Source organism: Podarcis liolepis (assembly GCF_965112155.1).
Source record: "Podarcis liolepis genome assembly, chromosome: 2".
Taxonomy (NCBI): Eukaryota; Metazoa; Chordata; class Lepidosauria; order Squamata; family Lacertidae; genus Podarcis; species Podarcis liolepis.
In genome coordinates, this window is record NC_139555.1 from 104026088 (window position 1) to 104047742 (window position 21655).

A 21655-nucleotide genomic window follows, 5' to 3' on the forward strand; every position below is an offset into this window, starting at 1 on the left:
CTTAGCCAGTACAGTGGTACCTCAGGTTAAGTACTTAATTCATTCCGGAGGTCCATTCTTAACCTGAAACTGAAGCACCACTTAACCTGAAGCACCACTTTAGCTAATGGGGCCTCCTGCTGCTGCCGCGCTGCCAGAGCATGATTTCTGTTCTCATCCTGAAGCAAAGTTCCTAACCCGAGGTACTATTTCTGGGTTACCTGAAGCGTATGTAACCTGAAGCGTATGTAACCTGAGGTACCACTGTAAAGCGAGATGAGCGCCGCAACCCCAGAGTCATTCGCGACTGGACTTAACAGTCAGGGGTCCTTTACCTTTAGTTTTACCATATCCACTAACATTTCGCTGATGAAAATAGGGATGTCCTTAGGAAAAGGGGGACATTCTGGGATCAAATCAGAAACCAGGAGAGCTTCTGTAAATCTGGGACTTTCACTGGAAAATAGAGACACTTCACTTGGAGGATCTGCTATTCCCCTTTATCATCTTTGAACATCATATTTAATTGTGGGAGGGGGGAATTTATCACCCAAGATGATTCTGAGAGGAATTTCCAAAAGACGAAAATGTTTTTGTTTTTGCTCAACCACTTTCGGGGAGTCCTTTTTGAAATATGGCAACCCTAGTTGAACATTTTTCAACCCAACTACAAGAATGCATGTTCCTCAATTTGTAATGGGTAAAAAGAAGTAGGGGTAGGGAAAGCAGACAAGAGATCAGTGTTTGTGGCCTGCCAAACAGAGGGCAGCTTCAGAGCATGAAAGGGAAAGGCCTCTTTTCATTCAGAGGAGCAGGCGAAGGAGAACCCTCAATGTTTCCAGGGGATTAGCATGTAATGCCAGCTACTCAGGCAGCTGGGTCATGTGTTTGTGCCAGAGTTCCAGGGCCTGGGACGGCATCTACTTTAAAGAGAAAGGGACAGAGGTGCCGTTGCTTAAAAGGCTGAGCCATTCACATGCCCTTCTCTAAACTTACTTTTATACATTTCTCATGTGGAAAGCAAAGGCGAACAATGGGGAAAGAGCTCCGCCAGTGGGGCAGGAAGGTGGGCTCAGAACTGATTTTCAACTTGTGCAGACCTGCTTGGTTTCTGAGGAGCATTTGGCACGGTGGAGATATTATTGCTGTGGCATAGCAACAGTTAGAGGCCGAACCAGGAGCTGGGCAATGTGGGCATGCGCCCAGAGTTTTTAGGCTGCAAAGGCGCCTGGTCCACTACTTGCTGCCAGCCAGAGTGAGAGCTCCATTTTGTGTTTTCCTCTAGAAAGTTATAGGAGAAGAGGGGCACACATGGTGTATCACTTGGAAGTTCTGTGTGGCACTGTTAATGAATGCTGGCATGGACTTAGGACCGCTCCGGAGTGGTAGCTTTGTAGGGGCAGGGGTCATGGGTGGATACTGTAACACAATAATAGTGCACTAGTAGGGACGCGGGTGGCGCTGTGGGTTAAACCACAGAGCTTAGGACTTGCCAATCAGAAGGTCGGTGGTTCAAATCCCCACGATGGGGTGAGCTCCCATTGCTCGATCCCTGCTCCTGCCAACTTAGGAGTTCGAAAGCACACCAAAAAGTGCAAGTAGATAAATAGGTACTGCTCCGGTGGGAAGGTAAATGGCGTTTCCGTGCACTGCTCTGGTTCACCAGAAGTGGCTTAGTCATGCTGGCCACATGACCTGGAAGCTGTATGCCAGCTCCCTTGGCCAATAAAGCGAGATGAGCGCCGCAACCCCAGAGTCGGTCACGACTGGACCTAATGGTCAGGGGTCCCTTTACCTTTACCTTTACCTAGTAATGTTTTCCCAGTAGTAATGTATGGAAGTGAGAGCTGGACCATAAAGAAGGCTGATCGCCGAAGAATTGATGCTTTTGAATTATGGTGCTGGAGGAGATTCTTGAGAGTCCCATGGACTGCAAGAAGATCAAACCTATCCATTCTGAAGGAAATCAGCCCTGAGTGCTCACTGGAAGGACAGATCCTGAAGCTGAGGCTCCAATACTTTGGCCATCTCATGAGAAGAGAAGACTCCCTGGAAAAGACCAGAAAAGATGGAGGGTGCAAGGAGAAGGGGATGACAGAGGACGAGATGGTTGGACAGTGTTCTCGAAGCTACCAGCATGAGTTTGACCAAACTGCAGGAGGCAGTGGAAGACAGGAGTGCCTGGCGTGCTCTGGTCCATGGGGTCACGAAAAGTTGGACACGACTAAACAACAACAAGTGGGCTTCCCTTCCTTACGAAGACAGTTTCAGGTGGACTGAGCAGACGAGACCATGACTGAGTCCTAGAAGGCAGTTTCTGCACATGTTTTTAGATGGAAGTTAAGGGCAGATGGGGCTCATCACCCTGGGAAGGTAGCCCATCTAGGAGAAGGGAAACTCTGCTCTTAAACCTCTGCTGCATTCTGGGATGTCTTCAGAAGAAGAAAGGGCTAAGGAGCAGAGCCGTCTTTCCTATTGGGCTTACTGGCGCGTTGCGCCAGGGCGCTGGCCTCTCAGGGACGCCCCAGCAAGTGGGGGAGCTGTGCGGCTTTGCCGACACCCTCCCGTTTCCCTGCATGCCCGCCAGCTGTGCCCCGTTAACCATATGGCTGGCAGGCATGCAGCTTGCCTCCCAAGCCTTTGCAAGCAGGAGAGCGCTCCTGGTAGAGGCTTAGGATGGAAGCTGTGCCCTGCCAACTATATGGCCAGGAGGCATGCAGCTTCCTTCCCAAGCCTCCGCGGGAGGAGAGCGATCCCTGCAGAGACTTGGGGAAAGGTCGACAACTCTGGGAAACGGGGGGGGGGGGGACGGACCGCCGGAGGGATATTTGAACCATGGCGCCGGATATGCTTAAGACAGTCCTGCTAAGGAGTACGGTAAGCCCTACACAAATCCAGAGTGGAATCCCTAAGACGGTCAGATAGCACCTTGTACACCTCCTACCGGCAATTCCTGAAGCCAAGCAGGTGCCAAATGTGTTTCTCTGCTTTCCTTTGGACCACATCGATGAGGCTGACAGGGGTGTCTTGTCGCCTGGGCAGCCCAGGACCTCTGTACACTCTGCCCAGGCTTGTGCCCCAGGGAGGTCACTCCAGCACTGCTAACGTAGCAATTTGACTTCACCCTGTGGTTTTTCATACGCAAATAAATCCCAGTTGCTGACATTTCCCATTCTGAGTAATGTATCTCAGATTTCTGCTGATCCCCCTTCCCTGTAAAAGCAGCCCCTTGCAGTTCCAGAGGGTTCCCAGCTCCTCCAGAATTGCTATTCAGGGTGCACAAAGTCCTGCTGTGGGGAAGAGGAGAGACAAAAGCCTCACTGTGCGAGCCCAACTCCACTAACGGTCTCTATGGCAGGCATGAAACAAAAAGTTTAATCATTTATCCGCTGCGACTTCTGAGGGCCAGCTGGCTGGCTGTGTGGCCAGCAGGTGGCAGTGCAATAATGTTATTGTTTCCATATGTCTGCTGGTATGGCCAGCTGCAGAGGCTGTAAAACAGGGGTCAGCAAACTTTTTCAGCAGGGGGGCGGTCCACTGTCCCTCAGACTTTGTGGGGGGCCGGACTATATTTAGGGGGGATGATGCAAGAGCACCACGAGCCCCGGTGGCTGCTTACCTGTGTCTTGCGAGCGGCAGGGGCTGGCGGTGGCGGCGGGACAGTGAGCGGTGCACAAAAGGGCTCCGGAGTGCGGCCGCTTAAAATGGTGCCGCTCAAGCACTGCTGCTGTTGGCACCAACAAAGCCCAGTCCCCTTCCTCCTCTAGGCAGGGCAGGGAGAAGCCAGGAGGAGGGAGGGAGGAAGCACTGGTGCCGCTGCCGTGGGAGGGAGAGGGAAATCCACGCGGAGATTCCCGGACCGTCCGCAGGCTGGATCCAGAAGGCATTTGGGACTGATCCGGCCCATGGGCCTTAGTTTGCAGACCCATGCTGTAGAACGTCTCAACTAGCTGGGAATCCCTCAGGTATAGAAACAGAAGAGAGCCTTATGGAACTTCCTGGAGTCACACATAAGCCCCCCAAACTGACAGACATACACTTACTTTGTACAGCGGTTATCTGGAACTATAATTCTGAGGGAACCTTTGTAGGCCAAAGAGGTAGCCCAAATGGCAGTGTTATACGTTCCAACATTTCTCCAATGAAAATAGGGACGTCCTACTGTGAAATGTGCAGCTGTTGCACATTTCTACACCTACCTGTAGATCAGGTTATTAACAACTAAACTGCTGATGCGTCAAGCAGGCAAAGAGGACCTCTTTCACTTTTCCCTCCCCCTGAAGCTTAAACAGGAGTGCCCTGATAGGCAAAAGCAGTGTTGACAAACCATATATCAGAGGTGAGCAGCAGCCAACCTAGTGTGCTGGGGTCCTTGCAAAGAATGTTGCATTGATGGACTTTGGTCTGTTTACTGTTTGGAGCAAGACATTCTCGGGGTCACTGATTAGCTAGGCCTTTAGGGCAGCATAACCCTACGCATATTGTAAAGCGCCCTGTGATCCTTGGACGTAGGGCAGTATCAGAATGCAATAAATAGTAATAGTAATGTTGTTATAAATCTAGGGTACCAAAGTCCATTAGCGAGCGGTAGACATTAATGAATGGTAGTATTTAGATAGCATTTGGCATATTGGAGGGAGGATTCCAGGCCAGTGGAAAAACACTGGCTAAACTCCCTTTCCAGGCCAGGGCCTCAGCTGGGATAAAAAGGTAAAGAGACCCCTGACCATTAGGTCCTATCGTGACTGACTCTGGGGTTGCAGCGCTCATCTCACTTTATTGGCCGAGGGAGCCGGTGTACAGCTTCCCGGTCATGTGGCCAGCATGACTAAGCCACTTCTGGCGAACCAGAGCAGCGCACGGAAACGCCGTTTACCTTCCCGCTGGAGCAGTACCTATTTATCTACTCGCACTTTGATGTGCTTTCGAACTGCTAGGTTGGCAGGAGCTGGGACCGAGCAACAGGAGCTCACCCCGTCACGGGGATTCAAACCGCCGACCTTCTGAGCAGCAAGTCCTAGGCTCTGTGGTTTAACCCACAGCGCCACCCGCGTCCCTCAGCTGGGATAGAGGCTGTTAACATGACAAAAGGTACTGATGGCCCATCCAAGAGGAATCCTTGGGTCTGTGCAAAATGGAATCCCAGTAATCCCAGTCAGGAGGAGGAGTTACACTAAGACTACACCATGTCATTACCAAGGAGGGAAGTTTAGTCTGAAGACTATCCCTGCCTTCGGGTCTGGCCGTGACCAGAAGGATACAGGTATCGAGAAACACGTCCCATGTGACACACAAGCATGTTTTAAATTCACAAAGCAAGAATGTATACTCTTAAGCTGTGATCTATACACATTTACATGGATGGGAGCAAGCCCCACTGATTGTAGTAAGGCATGCTTGCAAATACAGTGGTACCTCAGGTTACATACGCTTCAGGTTACAGACTCCGCTAACCTAGAAATATTACCTCGGGTTAAGAACTTTGCTTCAGCGTGAGAACAGAAATCATGCAGCGGCGGCACGGTGGCAGCAGGAGGCCCCATTAGCTAAAGTGGTGCTTCAGGTTAAGAACAGTTTCAGGTTAAGAACAGACCTCCAGAACGAATTAAGTACTTAACCCAAGGTACCACTGTAATGCAACTGGCTGAAACAGAGACCAGGGAGTGCTTGCTCCATCTTCCATGTGACAGCCCTTCAGATCTTTGAAGTTGGCTCTCATATCTCCTCTCAGCCTCTCTTTTCCAGGCAATGTTTATATAAACCACAGACCATGGGCAGATATACCCCTTTTCTTTCACTGTGCAGTGTGCTTTAGTCAACTTTTGCCAAACTAACAACCTAAATAATAATAATAATAATAATAATAATAATAATAATAATAATAATAATAATAATATCTTTATTGTCATTGCCCCCTTCGGGGACAACGAAATTACTTGACTGCTCCATAAAAACACTAATTAAACAATAAGGTATAATACAGCAAGGGAGATTAGATGACTTTCAAAGTCCGGGCTTCCCATTCAGGGCCGAGATCACTCTGGAGAAGAAGCTGTTCTTAAGATGGCTCGTTCTTGTCTTCATCGTCCTGTATCTCCGTCCCGACGGCAAGAGCTCGAAGAGACAGTGACCAGGATGCGATGGATCTTTTACTATGTCCAGTGCCTTCCTATGGCACCTTGTGGCATAAATCTGCTCTAAGGTGGAGAGTGGGCAGCCAACAATGCTCTCTGCTGCCTTAACAACCCTGCACAACCCCATCCTGTCCTGGGTAGTACAGCTTCCGTACCACACACATACAAATACTTGTATTCTGCTGGTCTGGCAACCAACAGGAACAGCGAAAGAGGATAAACTGGCGATGGGACCACTTGGCTGTTTGTCATGGAGCCTGCCATGACACCATGGTAACAGGACCCTGTGATAAAGCCTATTAATGAGGCATTGTGCCTGGTGTCAATATGAAATCATAACTTCCCTGCTATTAAAAACCCATCAGGGTTGTTGTTCATTTTGCAAAGCTCAGCCAGAAACTTTGTAGGACTTGTCCTCTCTTGAACTTGTCCAGCTCCTTCCCAGCATAGAAATTAGGATTTTTTTCTCTCTCTCTCAAAGATAGATAATGCAACATTACAACGACAAGCACTCATGGCTCTGAAGAGCATTGTGTCATATGATACTAGTTGAAAACTATTGTGTGTTGAGGTCAGGGAATAAAGGTAATATAATATTTCTGTGTTACTCAAAAAATAAGCAGATGCCTCACTTTACACTTCTTTGCCTGTGAAGCAGGAGACAGGAAGGACAAAACAGGAGACACTTTGGCAAGCTGACAAAGGGATGAGCAGAAAAATCTTTGAGTTCTGGGGCTAGAAGTTAATGTGAAGAAAACTAAGACAATACGTGGGAGAGCAAAAACAGTCTCCCCCAAACTCTTCACGCTACATGCAGGACAGTGAAATGGGGGCTGGGGGGGGTAGATGGGTTTCACTGCAAATTATTGTCGGGAAGGTGAATTTTTCCTACAGTTTTCTCAGAGAGCTCTACTCTGCAAAATTACTTTTCGTGTTGAATTAAACTCTGTGATAAGTTGTATTATTATTATTATTATTATTATTATTATTATTATTATACCCCACCCATCTGGCTGGGTTTCCCTAGCCCCTTTGGGCAGTTCCCAACAGAATATTAAAAACACAATAAAACACCAAACATTAAAAACTTCCCCAAACAGGGCTGCCTTCAGATGTCTTCTAAAAGTCAGGAAGTTGTTTATTTCCTTGATATCTGACGGGAGGGTGTTCCACAGGGCCGGTGCCACTACTGAGAAGGCCTTCTGCCTGGTTCACTGTAACCTCACTTCTCACAGTGAGGGGACTCCCAGAAGGCCCTTGGAGCTGGACCTCAGTGTCTGGGCTGAACGATGGAGGTGGAGATGCTCCTTCAGGTATACTGGGCTGAGGCCATTTAGGGCTTTAAAGGTCAGCACCAACACTTTGAATTGTGCTCAGAAACGTACTTGGAGCCAATGTAGATCTTCCAGGATCAGTGTCATATGGTCTCAGCAGCCACTCCCAGTCTCCAGTCTAGTAAAGGATAAGAACATGCTGTGCTTTGCCTCCACAGTCGAAAGAAGTAAAACTTCTGAATACTAGTTGTTGGACTGTGGTGGAGAGGGCTCTGGTGCTCAGTTCCCACTTGCAGGTTTCTCACAGGCATCTGATTCCTACCAGCAACCGTGAGAACATGATGCTGGACCAGATGGGCCATTGGCCTGATCCAACAGCCTCTTCTGATGTCCTTATGGTGAAGGAAGGAAGCCATGGGCCTAAAGAAAATGGCTGGAAGGGGCAGAAAACCAACCACCTTTGTTTTGCCTTCAGTGATGGTGATGTTAATGATAATATTGGCTTTGTGGGCACGGGGGGGAAGATCTCAAAGACGCCATTGTATCCAAGGTGCCGCAAATGGCAACCTCTGGCCTGGAATGAATGCCTTAAAACCAAAAACCCAAAAAACAAGCATACCTTAAAGGCGGCGATGGCCACCCACTTGGATTAGACAAATTCATGGGAAAGGCTATCAATGTCTACTTGTCACAATGGCTAGGGTCTACTGCCATTGCTCAGCGCAGCATGATTCTGAACTTGTTGCCAGAAACTGTAGTAGGGCAGGTTCCTATAGCATTCAGGTCTTGCTTGTGGGTTTCCTAAAGGCATCTGGGTGACCACTGTGGGAGCAGGATGCAGGTCTGATCCAGCAAGACTCTTAGTCTTACATTTAACACAATTTGATGGGAATCCATTTTGGAGTTGATACCCAAACAACCTGTAGCACTTGGGGGTGGGGAGGTTAAAGACGCTGCTTTATTGTGTTGTATCTGGTTTGGGGCCTAGCTCACTGTGGACAGTATACCCTAGAAATAGTGAGCCCTGCTGGGAAGCCAAGGCTGTTGACTGCCCTTCTTGCTTTCTATGCTTTGAGCTGCCTTCCTGGTGCCTTGCCAGTGTGGTGTAGTGGTTAAGAGCGGTAGTCACGTAATCTGGGGAACCGGGTTCGCGTCTCCGCTCCTCCACATGCAGCTGCTGGGTGACCTTGGGCCAGTCACACTTCTGTGAAGTCTCTCAGCCCCACTCACCTCACAGAGTGTCTGCTGTGGGGGAGGAAGGGAAAGGAGATTGTCAGCCGCTTTGAGACTCCTGAAGGGGAGTGAAAGGCGGGATATCAAATCCAAACTCTTCTTCTTCTTCTTCTTCCTTTCCATTAGCATCATCTCTCTTCTTTTGCCACCCCCCCCCCCATCCTGTGTGCTCAGGATGCCTCATCCTTATCTTTGCTGTGACATGAAACCATGCGCTCGCCATTCTTTATAAAGCTGAAGGGAACTTAAAGAAGATGAGTGAGAGACAGCAGTCAATGATCTTAGCCTTTTGGCTAAGCACCAGCTGACAGATCTTGCTGCCAAAGGCTGATGGCTCCTCTGGCTTAAAAATCGCCACCAAAAATGACCTCCTTTGAAGCCAGTGACAGCAGCATAATAGCTCTTGTATTTTAGAGTGCTTGAGAGCCGCTTGCCAATTCTCGGGTGAGGAGACTCACGCAACGGACTTCACATGTTCTTAGCCTGACACCCATGAGCCGCTTGTCTTCTCTGTGGCCCTGTCTAGCAGTGCGTTCTGGGAAATCATCCAAGACCTGATATCGAGAGAGAAACATCCTTGATTTCTTTCAAATACGACTAAGCCAAAATTAATCAGGATATATTTTCTGACAAATTTTTGGGAAAGCGTGTTCCCTTTTATTTATTTATAAGCTTTCTCACTGGCCCTTCACCATAAGGTCCCAGTGATATAATACATAGTTACGAAAACAAGTGCAATGTGTTCCTACCAAAACGGAACATTGTAAATTCAGCAAAATTAATGAGTCCCCAGAAGAAACTCAAAATATTTTAACTGCCAAAGGTCAGGGTAAAGAGGTGTGTCTTCAGTATATGGCAGAAGCTGTGCAGTGAAAATGCGAGATGTGGCTCTGTGAGGAGGGAGTGCCACAATTTATGGGGTGCCACAGAGAAAGCCGTCTGTCTCCCAGGCTGTACTTCTGAGGGTGGTGGAACTAAGCACTTTTGTCGAGTTGCTTCTGAAGGAAAATTCAAGTCCTGTCCTGGAGAATATAAGGTGGCGGGTAGTCATAAGAGCTGTGTTGGATCAGGTCAAAGGCCCAACATCCACTATATTTTGCAAAATGGCTTTCCAAATTTCTTCCTCCATGAACTCTGGACACAATGAGGACCCAGTTTTTAGTACTGTTCAATATTATTTTAAAATCACTGAAGGAAGCAATGGATTTGTCCCCACTACTCCTACCAGTTTCCAGCCCCTCCTCCCACTCCTTCTTTCAATCAACCAGCATGAACCAACGTTAGAATTTCATTCAACGTTAAGTGAGCTGAAATTTTTTCAATAGAGGGTTTTTCTGAGGAAAAGCTGTTGGAAAATTCCACCTCCTCACCCAAGAGTATTCAGCTAAATGCCCCACTATTAATGATTTTGCTGCTCGCAGAAATAGTCCACGATGTGGAGTAATCCTGTAGAGGTCTACTTAGAAGTAAGTGCCACTGAGTTCAAAGAGTCTTCGGCCCATGTAAGTATGCAAAGGATTGTAACCTTTGCAGTGCAATCCCAGTCATGTTTACTCATAAGTCCTACTGAATTCACCTGGGCTTTCTCCAAGGTAAGTGGACTTAGGATAAGGTTACCAGATTTTTTTCAATGAATCCAGGGACACTTTTCAATTTCAATGGATTTTGTAAGGGGACTGATATGTAAATCCGGGGACTGTCCCCGGGAAACGGGGACATCTGTTAACCTTAATTTAGGATTGTATCTTAATTTAGGATTGTAGAGCTAGTGTGGTGTAGTGGTTAAGAGCGGTAGTCTCGTAATCTGGTGAACCGGGTTCGCGACTCCGCTCCTCCACATGCAGCTGCTGGGTGACCTTGGGCTAGTCACACTTCTTTGAAGTCTCTCAGCCCCACTCACCTCACAGAGTGTTTGTTGTGGGGGAGGAAGGGAAAGGAGAATGTTAGCCACTTGGAGACTCCTTCGGGTAGTGATAAAGCGGGATATCAAATCCAAACTCTTCTTAAATCTCTTTCTAGCTGGTAATTTAAGATGCAATCCTACACTCACCAATCCAGAAATAAGTCCCATTGAACAAAATAGGACTTACTTAGTAGGCATGTATAGGATTGCTGTGTTTATACATCTTAAGATTTCTTAATCACCGCAGTCTCTCCCCAGTTCATGAGATGAGATTTGGAACAGCATAATACTGGCAACATTATTTTATGCAGACCTGAATCTATTCAGAGGCACTCCTGCCATGGAGCAATTAAGTTCGCATTATTGGTACTTAGATTATGTGCAGGCTGGCAGCTGGCTTCATCGAAATCGCCTCAATCAAAGCAAGAAAGCAACCAGAGATTACTGGTGGCATTCATTCCGTTGAAAGGTGACTCTACGCTAGCCAGGTGTGGGACAATTATCATATGATTAATACTTAGCGTAGGAGAGCAGAGCAGGCATAAAGCTTTGACAATGGCATGGCATGCTCTCTTTCAGGAGAGCCCTAAAGCGAGGAACCTGTGTGGAACGCACATTTTGCCACTGGCAAAAACGTAGCGGCAGGGAAAAGACAAATGGAGAGAGAGAAATGTTGCCAAACGTGTGCTTCTGCTGCTCCACTACCGAAACAGAACTGAAATGAAATTTCAGCAAATTTCAGAAAGCAAAAACAAATCTAGAGATGCTTATAAAACTCTCTCATAACACACACACACAGAGAGAGAGAGAGAGAGAGAGAGAGAGAGAGAGAGAGAGAGAGAGATGCATACACACAATTTGCTGGCAAAGGAATATGAGCTATTGAAAAGTTTGCTGATACAATATTCCTTACACATGATAAGAACACCTGTATTATACCAAGTCAGGACATTGGACCTCCTAATTCAGTATTGTCAACACTGATTGGCAGCGGCTCTTGATAATTTCAGACAGGGGAAATTCCCAGCCAGACCTGGAAATTGAATATGGGACCCTCTGCCTCCTCCCGTGTGCAGAGGAGGGCAACCAAGATGATCGAGGGTCTGGAAAACTAAGCCTTATGAGGAACGGTTGAAGGAGCTGGATATGTATAGCCTGCATAAGAGGAGATATGATAGCCATCTTCAAGTATCTTAAGAGCTGTCACATGGAAGAGTGAGCAAGCTCAAACCAGTGGCTTCAAATTACCAAAAAAAGGAGATTCTGACTATACATCAGGAAGAACTTTTCGATGGTGAGAGCTGTTTGAGGGTGGAATGGACTCCCTCAGCAGGTTGTGGACTTTCCTTCCTTGGAGGATTTTAAGCAGAGTTTAGATGGCCATCTCTCATGGATACTTTAGCTGAGATTCCTGCATTGCAAGGGGTTGGATTAGGTGACCCTTGCAATTCTATGAAGCAGGTGCTCTACCGCTGAGCTATACAGGAGAAATACAGGAGAAATGGTGGGGATACGGCTACCTCCCCTGGCATTTGCTGCCTGAGGCAGTTGCCTCACGCTGCCTAAATGTAGGGCTGGCCCTGTCTTTCATGCACACTTGCCACATTGCAGGTGGCAGGGAGACAATAAACTAAGCCTCAACTGTTGGTAGGCAGGCAATAATAATAATAATTTATTATTTATACCCCGCCCATCTGGCTGAGTTTCCCCAGCCACTCTGGGTGGCTCCCAATCAAGTGTTAAAAACAATACAGCATTAAATATTAAGGGCTGCCTTTGGATGTCTTTTAAAAATAAGATAGCTGCTTATTTCCTTCACATCTGAAGGGAGGGTGTTCCACAGGGTGGGCGCCACTACTGAGAAGGCCCTCTGTCTGGTTCCCTGTAACCTCACTTCTCGCAATGAGGGAACTGCCAGAAGGCCCTCGGAGCTGGACCTCAGTGTCCGGGCTGAACGATGGGGGTGGAGACGCTCCTTCAGGTATCCTGGGCTGAGGCCGTTTAGGGCTTTAAAGGTCAGCACCAACACTTTGAATTGTGCTCTGAAACGTACTGGGAGCCAATGCATATCTCTCAAGACCGGTGTTATGTGGTCCTGGTGGCCACTCCCAGTCACTAGTCTAGCTACCGCATTCTGGATTAATTGCAGTTTCCAGGTCAACTTCAAAGGTAACCCCATGTAGAGCACATTGCAGAGTCCAAGCGGGAGATAACTATATATATTTGGTCCCAGATTACTTAGGGTTGTGATCCGAAGCACACTGACTAAGGGGTAATTCTTTGGAGTTAAAGATCTGACTGGGACAAACCCTGTTATGCTGAATTCGTATTTTCCATAATTTGTATACGGTGTTTGTTTGATAATGTGTGGTTTGCTATGCCTAATAAAGGATTGATTGATTGAGTAATTCTGCCATTTAAGTACAATTTCAGAGTAAACGTGGACAGGATCATGCTGTAACCCCCCCCCCCCGTAATCTTGAATTAAGCCTGGAAATAGTTCACTAACCATTAAAGTAGAAAGAGGCTCACCTCTAATAAAATGCTCCAATAGTTACCATTATATAATAAGTCAATTTCCAAGCACAAAAGCTGGGAGGTTAAAATATCTACCTCAAACATAACATCTTGTTCATCTCCCCTTAGCAGGAAATACATTCAATACACTTTCACACGCGCAGAACACACATATCCTAGGAGTACCGTATATTTTATTAGATTCAGTGTAATATCCTGATTTGATGCTAGTTAATTAACTTGCTCCTGAGAAAGACGAGCCGGCTATGATTCAGTGCAACGGTTTTAACCAGATGACTCGGTGGTGTCACGCCACCTCACGTCATGCTGTATTTCTCTCCACAGGAAATTTGAAATGTTAGCTCTCAGAAAAACAAGTCGCAAGATCGATTTGATAGAAGTGAATCATAAAATGGCCAAGTGCTCCCTGCACACACCATTTTCCTTGTGCTTTAGTAGCTCTGCCATAGGTCAGCCATTAGTATTTTTTAAAAAAATCTATGCCACCCTTCCACATTTATGCGGCACACAAGATAAAAAATAGAGATTAGATAGATGATAGATAGATAGATAGATAGATAGATAGATAGATAGAATAAAAAAATTCCTTCCAGTAGCACCTTAAAGACCAACTAAGTTAGTTCTTGGTATGAGCTTTCGTGTGCATGGACACTTCTTCAGATAAGTGTGCATGCACACGAAAGCTCATACCAAGAACTAACTTAGTTGGTCTCTAAGGTGCTACTGGAAGGAATATTTTTATTTTGACTATGGCAGACCTACACGGCTACCTATCTGTAGATAGATAGATAGATAGATAGATAGATAGATAGATAGATAGAGATAGATGATAGATAGATAGATAGATAGATAGATAGATAGATAGATAGATAGAGATAGATAGATAGATAGATAGATAGATAGATAGATAGATAGATGATAGATAGATAGATAGATAGATAGATGATAGATAGATAGATAGATAGATAGATAGATAGAGATAGAGATAGATATAGATAGATGCTTTTATATTTGTTGGAAGCCACCCAGAGTGGCTGGGCCAACCCAGTGAGATGGGCAGGGTACTACTACTACTACTACTACTACTACTACTACTACTACCACCACCGTATTTTTCTCTCTATAAGATGCACTTTTCCCCTCCTAAAAAGTAAGGGGAAATGTGTGTGTGTGTTATGGAGCGAATGCAGGCTGCGCAGCTATCCCTGAAGCCAGGAGAGCAAGAGGGATGGGTGCGCACCCATTCCTCTTGCTCTACTGGCTTCAGGGATAGCTACACAAAGCCTCTTGATCGCAGCGGGAAAGCCACACTTAGGTCCTTCGCTGAAGGGGCTGCGCAAAGCAGGAGGAGAAATGGAAGGGGCTCCTTCAGCGAAGCAGCAGGAGAAACGGAGCCCCTTCCATTTCTCCTCCCGCTTTGCTGGAGAGGCGATGCGCAGAGAGGGAGAGAATATTTTTTTTCTTGTTCTCCTCCTCTAAAACTAGGTGCGTCTTATGGTTGGGTGCGTCTTACAGAGCGAAAAATATGGTAATTTGCAGCAATAAAATCATTAGTTTTAACAGTTTAAAAGCCTGATAAAGTAAGACCTTCACCTGCATCAGGCAAGTCTTCCAAGGAGCCAAAACTAAGAAGTCCCTTTCCTCAGATATCACCCACCTCACTTGTGGCAGCAGGAGCACTCAGAGAAGCACCTTCACAGGGGAGCTAGGGGGGCTAGCTCCTCCTAAATATTCTCTGCCCCCCTCATTTTTCTACATACGAATTATTAAATCAACCAGAAAGCCTTTGTTTGAAAGGTCCTTTGTCGTGGTATCTTCTCTCTCTCAGGAAGCCAAGCAAGGCATCCATACCTCCCTAGCAAGCTTGCAGCAGTGTGTGTGTGAGGAGGGTGGATTTGGTTTATATTTCATTTCTTTGACCACAAGGCAAAGGCAGGGGCATTGAGCAGGAGGACTCAGCAGCACATCTTTCCCCCTAGAATGGCTAGCAATCCTATACTCCCAGGGTTGTATTGAACTCACTCCTACTCAGAGTAAACCCACTAAAACTGATGAATCTTAGTTTGTCGTGTCTATTAATTTCGGTAGGTCTGAGGTAGCAGTTCCCTCCCCACAGCTGGCACCTCCATTGTGTAGTTTTTGCCGAATACTGAACACAAACCTCGCCATACAGTAATTCAGATACCAGTTCAGTATATTCCATTATAGTGGGGAAGACTGTGACTGAATGGCCTGTGTGCCTGCTCAGTTGCCCTGGTGCATAATTGTTGATGGGCAACTTCACTTCTGGTGTTTATTTTGCCTTTAAACCAGAATTGGACCAGGCAGCCCTTCAAACAGAAGAATCTCCTAAGTAGGCCACTTTAGTAACCAGCTGTTTAAGAATTGGTAAGATACGATTCCACCTATTGGTCCTAGCTTTGCAGTAATACATACCAGAGATGTAACTACCAATTGGTTTAATTAGTTTGGATAATTAACTGATTACTTAATTGCAGAATAAAAATGGATCTATAACCAGATGTAAACAAGGATGGGGCTCCCTTTCGATTTGTCTAAGAGATGGAGTTTTAGTTGAAATCCCCAGAATGTCCCGCTTTTCCTTAGGACATCCCTATTTTCACTGGAGAAATGTTGGAGGGTGTGGAGTTATGTGACCCCTGAGCCAAGGAGATGAAGTACAACAACCATTAGAAGACATCTGAAGGCATCCCTGTGTGGGGAAATGTTTGATGGGGTTTTGTTTGTTTTTTTTTTTTTGTTTGTTTTTTTTTTTTTTTTTAGTATGTTGGAAGTCGCCCAGAGTGGTTTGGGCAACCCAGTCAGATGGGTGGGGTTTGAATAATAAAATTGTCATTGTTCAACAGAACATCCCTATTTTCATTGACAGCATCTTAAAGAGCAGATACATCACCTTGCTGACAAAGGTCCGTATTGTTAAAGCTATGGTTTTCCCAGTAGTGATGTATGGAAGTGAGAGCTGGACCATAAAGAAGGCTGATCGCCGAAGAATTGATGCTTTTGAATTATGGTGCTAGAGGAGACTCTTGAGGGTCCCATGGACTGCAAGAAGATCAAACCTCTCCATTCTGAAGGAAATCAGCCCTGAGTGCTCACTGGAAGGACAGATCCTGAAACTGAGGCTCCAATACTTTGGCCACCTCATGAGAAGAGAAGACTCCCTGGAAAAGACCAGAAAAGATGGAGGGTGCAAGGAGAAGGGGACGACAGAGGACGAGATGGCTGGACAGTGTTCTCGAAGCTACCAGCATGAGTTTGACCAAACTGCGGGAGGCAGTGGAAGACAGGAGTGCCTGGCGTGCTCTGATCCATGGGGTCACGGAGAGTCAGACACGACTAAGCGACAACAAATTTTCACTAGAGAAATGTTGGAGGATATGCTAGCAGTTTCCAAAGTACTTTGGGGGAAGTGTTAATGGTGTGGATGTGATCTTCATTTACATAAACAAGATTAGTTTCTATGTTGCAGAAAGGCGGTTTTGTGTGTGTGTGCTTTTTGCAAAGCAATGTGTATATTTCCTTTCAATATGTGGTCTGAAACAGATAAAAAGGAAACGGCCGTGAGATGTCCTCCTCCACGGAAGCAGCTGTTCTCATTGTGCTGAGATATTTAATATAGATACAAACAGGGACAGAAGCAGTACGCAGTGTGCCTTTTAGCCAACAAGCATTATTTGACGAGCTAAGTGAGACCCTGCATTCTACTTGTGGGCAAAAAGAAAAAATCTGAACAAATCTGCTTTGTCACAATATTTGGTGTTCATTTTTTATATCACAAATATCCATAGTCAGTAACCTTGGGGACAAATCCACCTCCTACCCACTAAGTGTTGCTGCATCGACTCCAGTTGCTATCATCAGTGCTGTTTTTCCTTTAAAAAATTAAATGTTTAGGGGTATTCTCATTTTCCTACTCATATTGAAATACTGCCCCTCAATGAAGCCAAACTTAGATTCATAAAATGTTTAGGGGCATGCGTACCCCCAGAAAAAAAGCACTGGCTGTCATTAAAAACAAAAGAGGGGATATTGAAGTAGAGGCAGTGTAGCAATGGAATGACCTCCCTTCTGAGATGTGCCTTACCACAACACTGCTTCTGCTTCACCTACAAGTGAGGACACACCTTTCTGCCCAGGCTTTTGGGGAGGGTTCAGGTGCATGGATGGAATGAGAGCGTCTTGTTTGAAGAGTTTGGATTTGATATCCCGCTTTATCACTACCCGAAGGAGTCTCAAAGCGGCTAACATTCTCCTTTCCCTTCCTCCCCCACAACAAATACTCTGTGAGGTGAGTGAGGCTGAGGGACTTCAGAGAAGTGTGACTAGCCCAAGGTCACCCAGCAGCTGCATGTGGAGGAGCGGGGACGTGAACCCAGTTCACCAGATTATGAGTCCACTGTCCTTAACCACTACTTCTGATGCAGTTGCCTCATGGTGTTTTAATAATCTGTTGTTTCATTGCAGATTTTTACAATGGTACTCGCTTAATTTTGCATTTTTAATTTTTTTTATTTTGATGCACATGTGCTTCCTTCCTGGGACCGTCAGGAGGAGAGTAGATAATAAACTCCTCAGGAGTGAGTGAGACTTGGGGTGTTGGCCCATCAGTTTCCACCTCCTTCTCAAAATGCCAAATAGTTACTGACCCTGGAAATTTTGAATTGAGAGGGATTGGATAGGAATGTTTTAACTAACTAAGTAGAAGCAAACAGGCAGGGAGCAAGTAAAGACACAAAGGAATTGCAGGATCAGGAAGGAGCTCACAGAAGAGGCAGGAGCAAGGCAAAGCCATGGAAAAAACAATCTGGGCAGACTCAGGATTATACCTTATATAGAGACAAGGTAGCATAGTGGTTAGAGTGTTGGACTAGGAATGGGGAGCCCAAGTTGAAACCTCCCCTCAACCATGAAAAATACTAGATTAAAAAGAATGGACCTTTAGTTCCTCATAAGAACAGTGGAATATAATGCAAGAGCAAGAGCGTCCAACCTAGGATGGCCGTGAGACTATGCTAGAGAGGGGGGCCCTGTATTTGAAGGTCTGTCTAGTCCAAATATCAATCAAAGGACCATAAGAAGGAAGACAGAGATGCTGAAACAGCCAATCATCACTTAGCACCTGGACAGCGGACAGTGCAGTCACCTACTTATAGTCTTCCCCACTAGGGTGAGATGCGTTGTATTTCGATTTGAATTATAGTAATAATTTCTACATTTACTTCTATACTAGCACACACAGGATTTTTGCAAATTGGGGCTCTCAGTTTTTAGCGAAGCATCAGAAAAAAAGAGTTATTTTATGGCAGTGCATAAGTGAGCGTCACCCAAATGCCAACCTCTGCTTTCTAGTTCCTTTTGCAGGTGTTTCCGGTGGGCAGGGGGTTTATTCCCAGGCCGTGCAGTTAGTTCCAGCCGTACTTAATCCAGCCTCAGAAGGAGAGGCCTCAGGCTTGAAGGAGCAGTGAGAAAGTAAGGGGGGGAATAAAGAGGGAGAGAGGAGGCGGTCGAGTGTTGAAACAAGCTAGGAACTATCTTCCAGAGCTCCGCAACTGTCAAGGACCAGGCCTACCCGTTTGCTTATCACATTTATAACACCACATTTGTCCTCCAAGGAGCTCAGGGTAGTGTAAATGGTTCTCTCCCCCCATTTTGTCCTCACAACCACCCTGCGTGAGGTCGGTTTGGCTAAGAGAGAGTTATTGGCACAAGGTCCCTGAGTGGGGATTTGAACCCAGGTCCCAGGTCTCAGTCTGACACTCTTAACCAGGGGTCAGCAACCTTTTTCAGCCATGGGCCGGTCCACCGTCCCTCAGGCCATGTGGTGGACTGGACTATTTGGGGGGGGGGAATTGAACGAATTCCTATGCCCTACAAATATCCCAGAGGTGCATTTTAAATAAAAGCACACATTCTACTCATGTAAAAACACCAGGCAGGCCCCACAAATAACCCAGAGATGCATTTTAAATAAAAGCACACATTCTACTCATGTAAAAACATGCTGATTCCCGGACCACCCGTGGGCCAGATTGAGGAGGTGATTGGGGCCGCATCCAGCCCACAGGTCTTAGGTTGCCTACCCCTGCTCTTAACCAATGCACCACACTGCCTTTCCAGTGTGTGTTCCCTCACACGGAAGTTACCTATGAGTTCCCTTCGTATCACCAGATAAGAAGAGCACTCTGCGCCTGTGACGTTAGCGCGCATAATTCCTCCGATTTGAAAAGAAACTTTTATGGAACGTTCCATGCCTGGCAAATCAGCAAGGAGAAAGGGTGGAGGGGAGTTTGGCCAAGGTTGCTGCTGCTGCCATCTTGGGACCGTGCAGTATTCATGTTACAGCGTCTCAAGATATCAAGTGCAAGAATCCCAGTCTCAAGTACTATCGCAGGAAGGAGAAGTCCTCTGACTATGAAAAGCATTGTCCGAAGGAGCAGCACCAGATAAACATCACCTAGCAACCAGCAGCGCTGACACGCAGTAACCTTCAGGGAGCCCTGGAGAAACACAAAGGCTTTTTGTGCAGAAGCCTTTAAGAGCATAGGTTGGGATTATTTTCCTAATTTAGGTGCCAAATTGGGGTCTTAGCTCACACAACTTCTGGGGGGAAAAACTGGTTTTTGATGTGGAAACCCACCCCTGTTAAACTCTCTGCTCAAGGTTAAACAGGTCGAGGTAACATTCCTCGCTTTGAAGTGGTTATCCCGTGTAAATAAGTAGAATTAATCCAGTGTATGGAAGGATGAGAATTAAAGCTTCCTCTTTCTCATGTTACTGACAGGGGCTGTGGGTGAGATACAGATATTGTTCACGCCAGCTCCACACCCCAATAATCACATTTACGGGGGGGGACACACCATCACACACATTATAAATAGAAAGCCCTCCATTTGATAGTAAACTACTTTTGGGTTAAGCAAAGACTTCTTAGTACAAGTGAGGCATCCAATCATAGCCTGCATTTTTATCAAGGCTTATAGTTTGATTAGGGTCTGTATTTTAAAATGAGCTTAAAGATTTTCAAATGTTTTTATGCCAAGCAGAAGACCAACTGCCTAAGTACTTTGGCAAGATGTTTATCCTCCTGGACAAGGGGGCCCCCTGATTTATAGCAGAAAACAATTCTCAAAGTCGTAAAAAGGGAATTACAGGCTGAAGACCAAGGTTACACAGACCCTACATAATTAAGAGTTTGGTAAATAGTAAAATAAAACCATGTGCCTCCATTAAACTTGAAGCATATCTTTTTAAGGTTAAAGGCCAAGAGTAAATGGAAAAGAAAACAACTGGCTGAGAAGGGAAGTGTAAATAGAAGAAGAAGCTTTTATTTTGAGGCTGTAAACTGGTCCATCCTTTCCTTTGAGAAGGTTTATTCTTCTAAAAAGCTATCTATGATAATGTATGAAATATACTGCCTTAAATGTAATTATGCAAAGGATCTAGAAAGAAAGAAATGTTAAATTCTTATTTCATAGAGTCATATTGCTGTAGGGGACCAGGGGGGCAGATGAGCCCAGCCCCCTGCCAGACAGGAGACGCCATCAAGCACTCCTGATATATGGTTGTCAGGCCATTGTTTAAAGACCTCCAAAAAGGAGATCTTTCATTGATGATGCATGAGAATGTGAACCCAAGATCCCTGACATCTGTCTAAGATAAAAATTTAAAACTATTAACCATCTGTTTTGAAGGGCCATAGGGCAAGGAGGGCAAGAGGTGAGCTGGTAATTAAGGTTCCTTGTTGAGACAAATGTAAGATATATGACTACTTATTTGTCATTTATAGATAGAAGAATATATAGCTTTTTGTATCCCATAAAAGGCAATAGGAAATGGGTGTATCTTTTAGGATTGGTTATAGCAATCAGCCAATAGGAAATTCAACCAGGCTGATTGGACAGAGGCAGCCAAAGGAGGAGCAAGGGGCCTGGGCTGAGGGAATATAAGTGCTGGCCATAATGACAGGAGGCCAGGCCAGAGCTTGGTAACCATATACCACTGTGCCTCTCATTTATTTGTCTGACAAATAAATAATTATTATTTTAATTTCTCTATTGCTGCGTTGAATATTTCATTCCAGCTAAGCGTTAACCACAAGCAGGGTGCTACACAAGAAGTTGGGCCTATAACAAAATACTGCAGCATGGAGTATGCCTGTTCGTTTCTTCTCAGCCAGCCAGTCCCTTTTTTCAGATCACTCCATTCCATTCCGCTAGTCTGCCATCGCTGTTTTCTGTTCCTCTTCCTCCACAGAGACACACACATGTTCTGTGACTTCCGGACATGCTGATTCCCCATTGGGCTGTTGGGAGGGTTCCCCCCTGGGGTTTTCTTTCCTCCCAAGACTTCTCTACTTCCCAAATACTTTCCTTGTGTGTGGATGGTGCAGTTTTGGCCATCTCTATCGGCCCAGGCTTTCCCTGCCCCATAAGGTTAGATGTTTCTGTACGTGTTTGATTCCTCTGACTTTTATATGTTTCAAATGTGTATCTATATCGCTGTTTTACTGGTTTTCAGTTTTGTTTTTTGTTTCACTGTTAAATTGTTTGTTTTAAACTATGCACTGCTTAGCT

General features: G+C 45.8%; 2 long non-coding RNA genes across 2 annotated transcripts in view; one reads left to right on the forward strand and one right to left on the reverse strand.

Moving 5' to 3' along the window:
• LOC310702212 overlaps positions 1-21655 on the reverse strand; it is a 610091-nt gene that overhangs the window by 502947 nt on the left and 85489 nt on the right. The gene's annotated exons all lie outside the window — the stretch shown is intronic.
• The window catches only part of LOC310702171, a 93169-nt gene continuing 81920 nt past the window's right edge, over positions 10407-21655 (forward strand). The window contains exon 1 of the long non-coding RNA XR_014523319.1: positions 10407-10590. This is a non-coding gene — a long non-coding RNA (uncharacterized lncRNA). The remainder of the gene's footprint in view (positions 10591-21655) is intronic.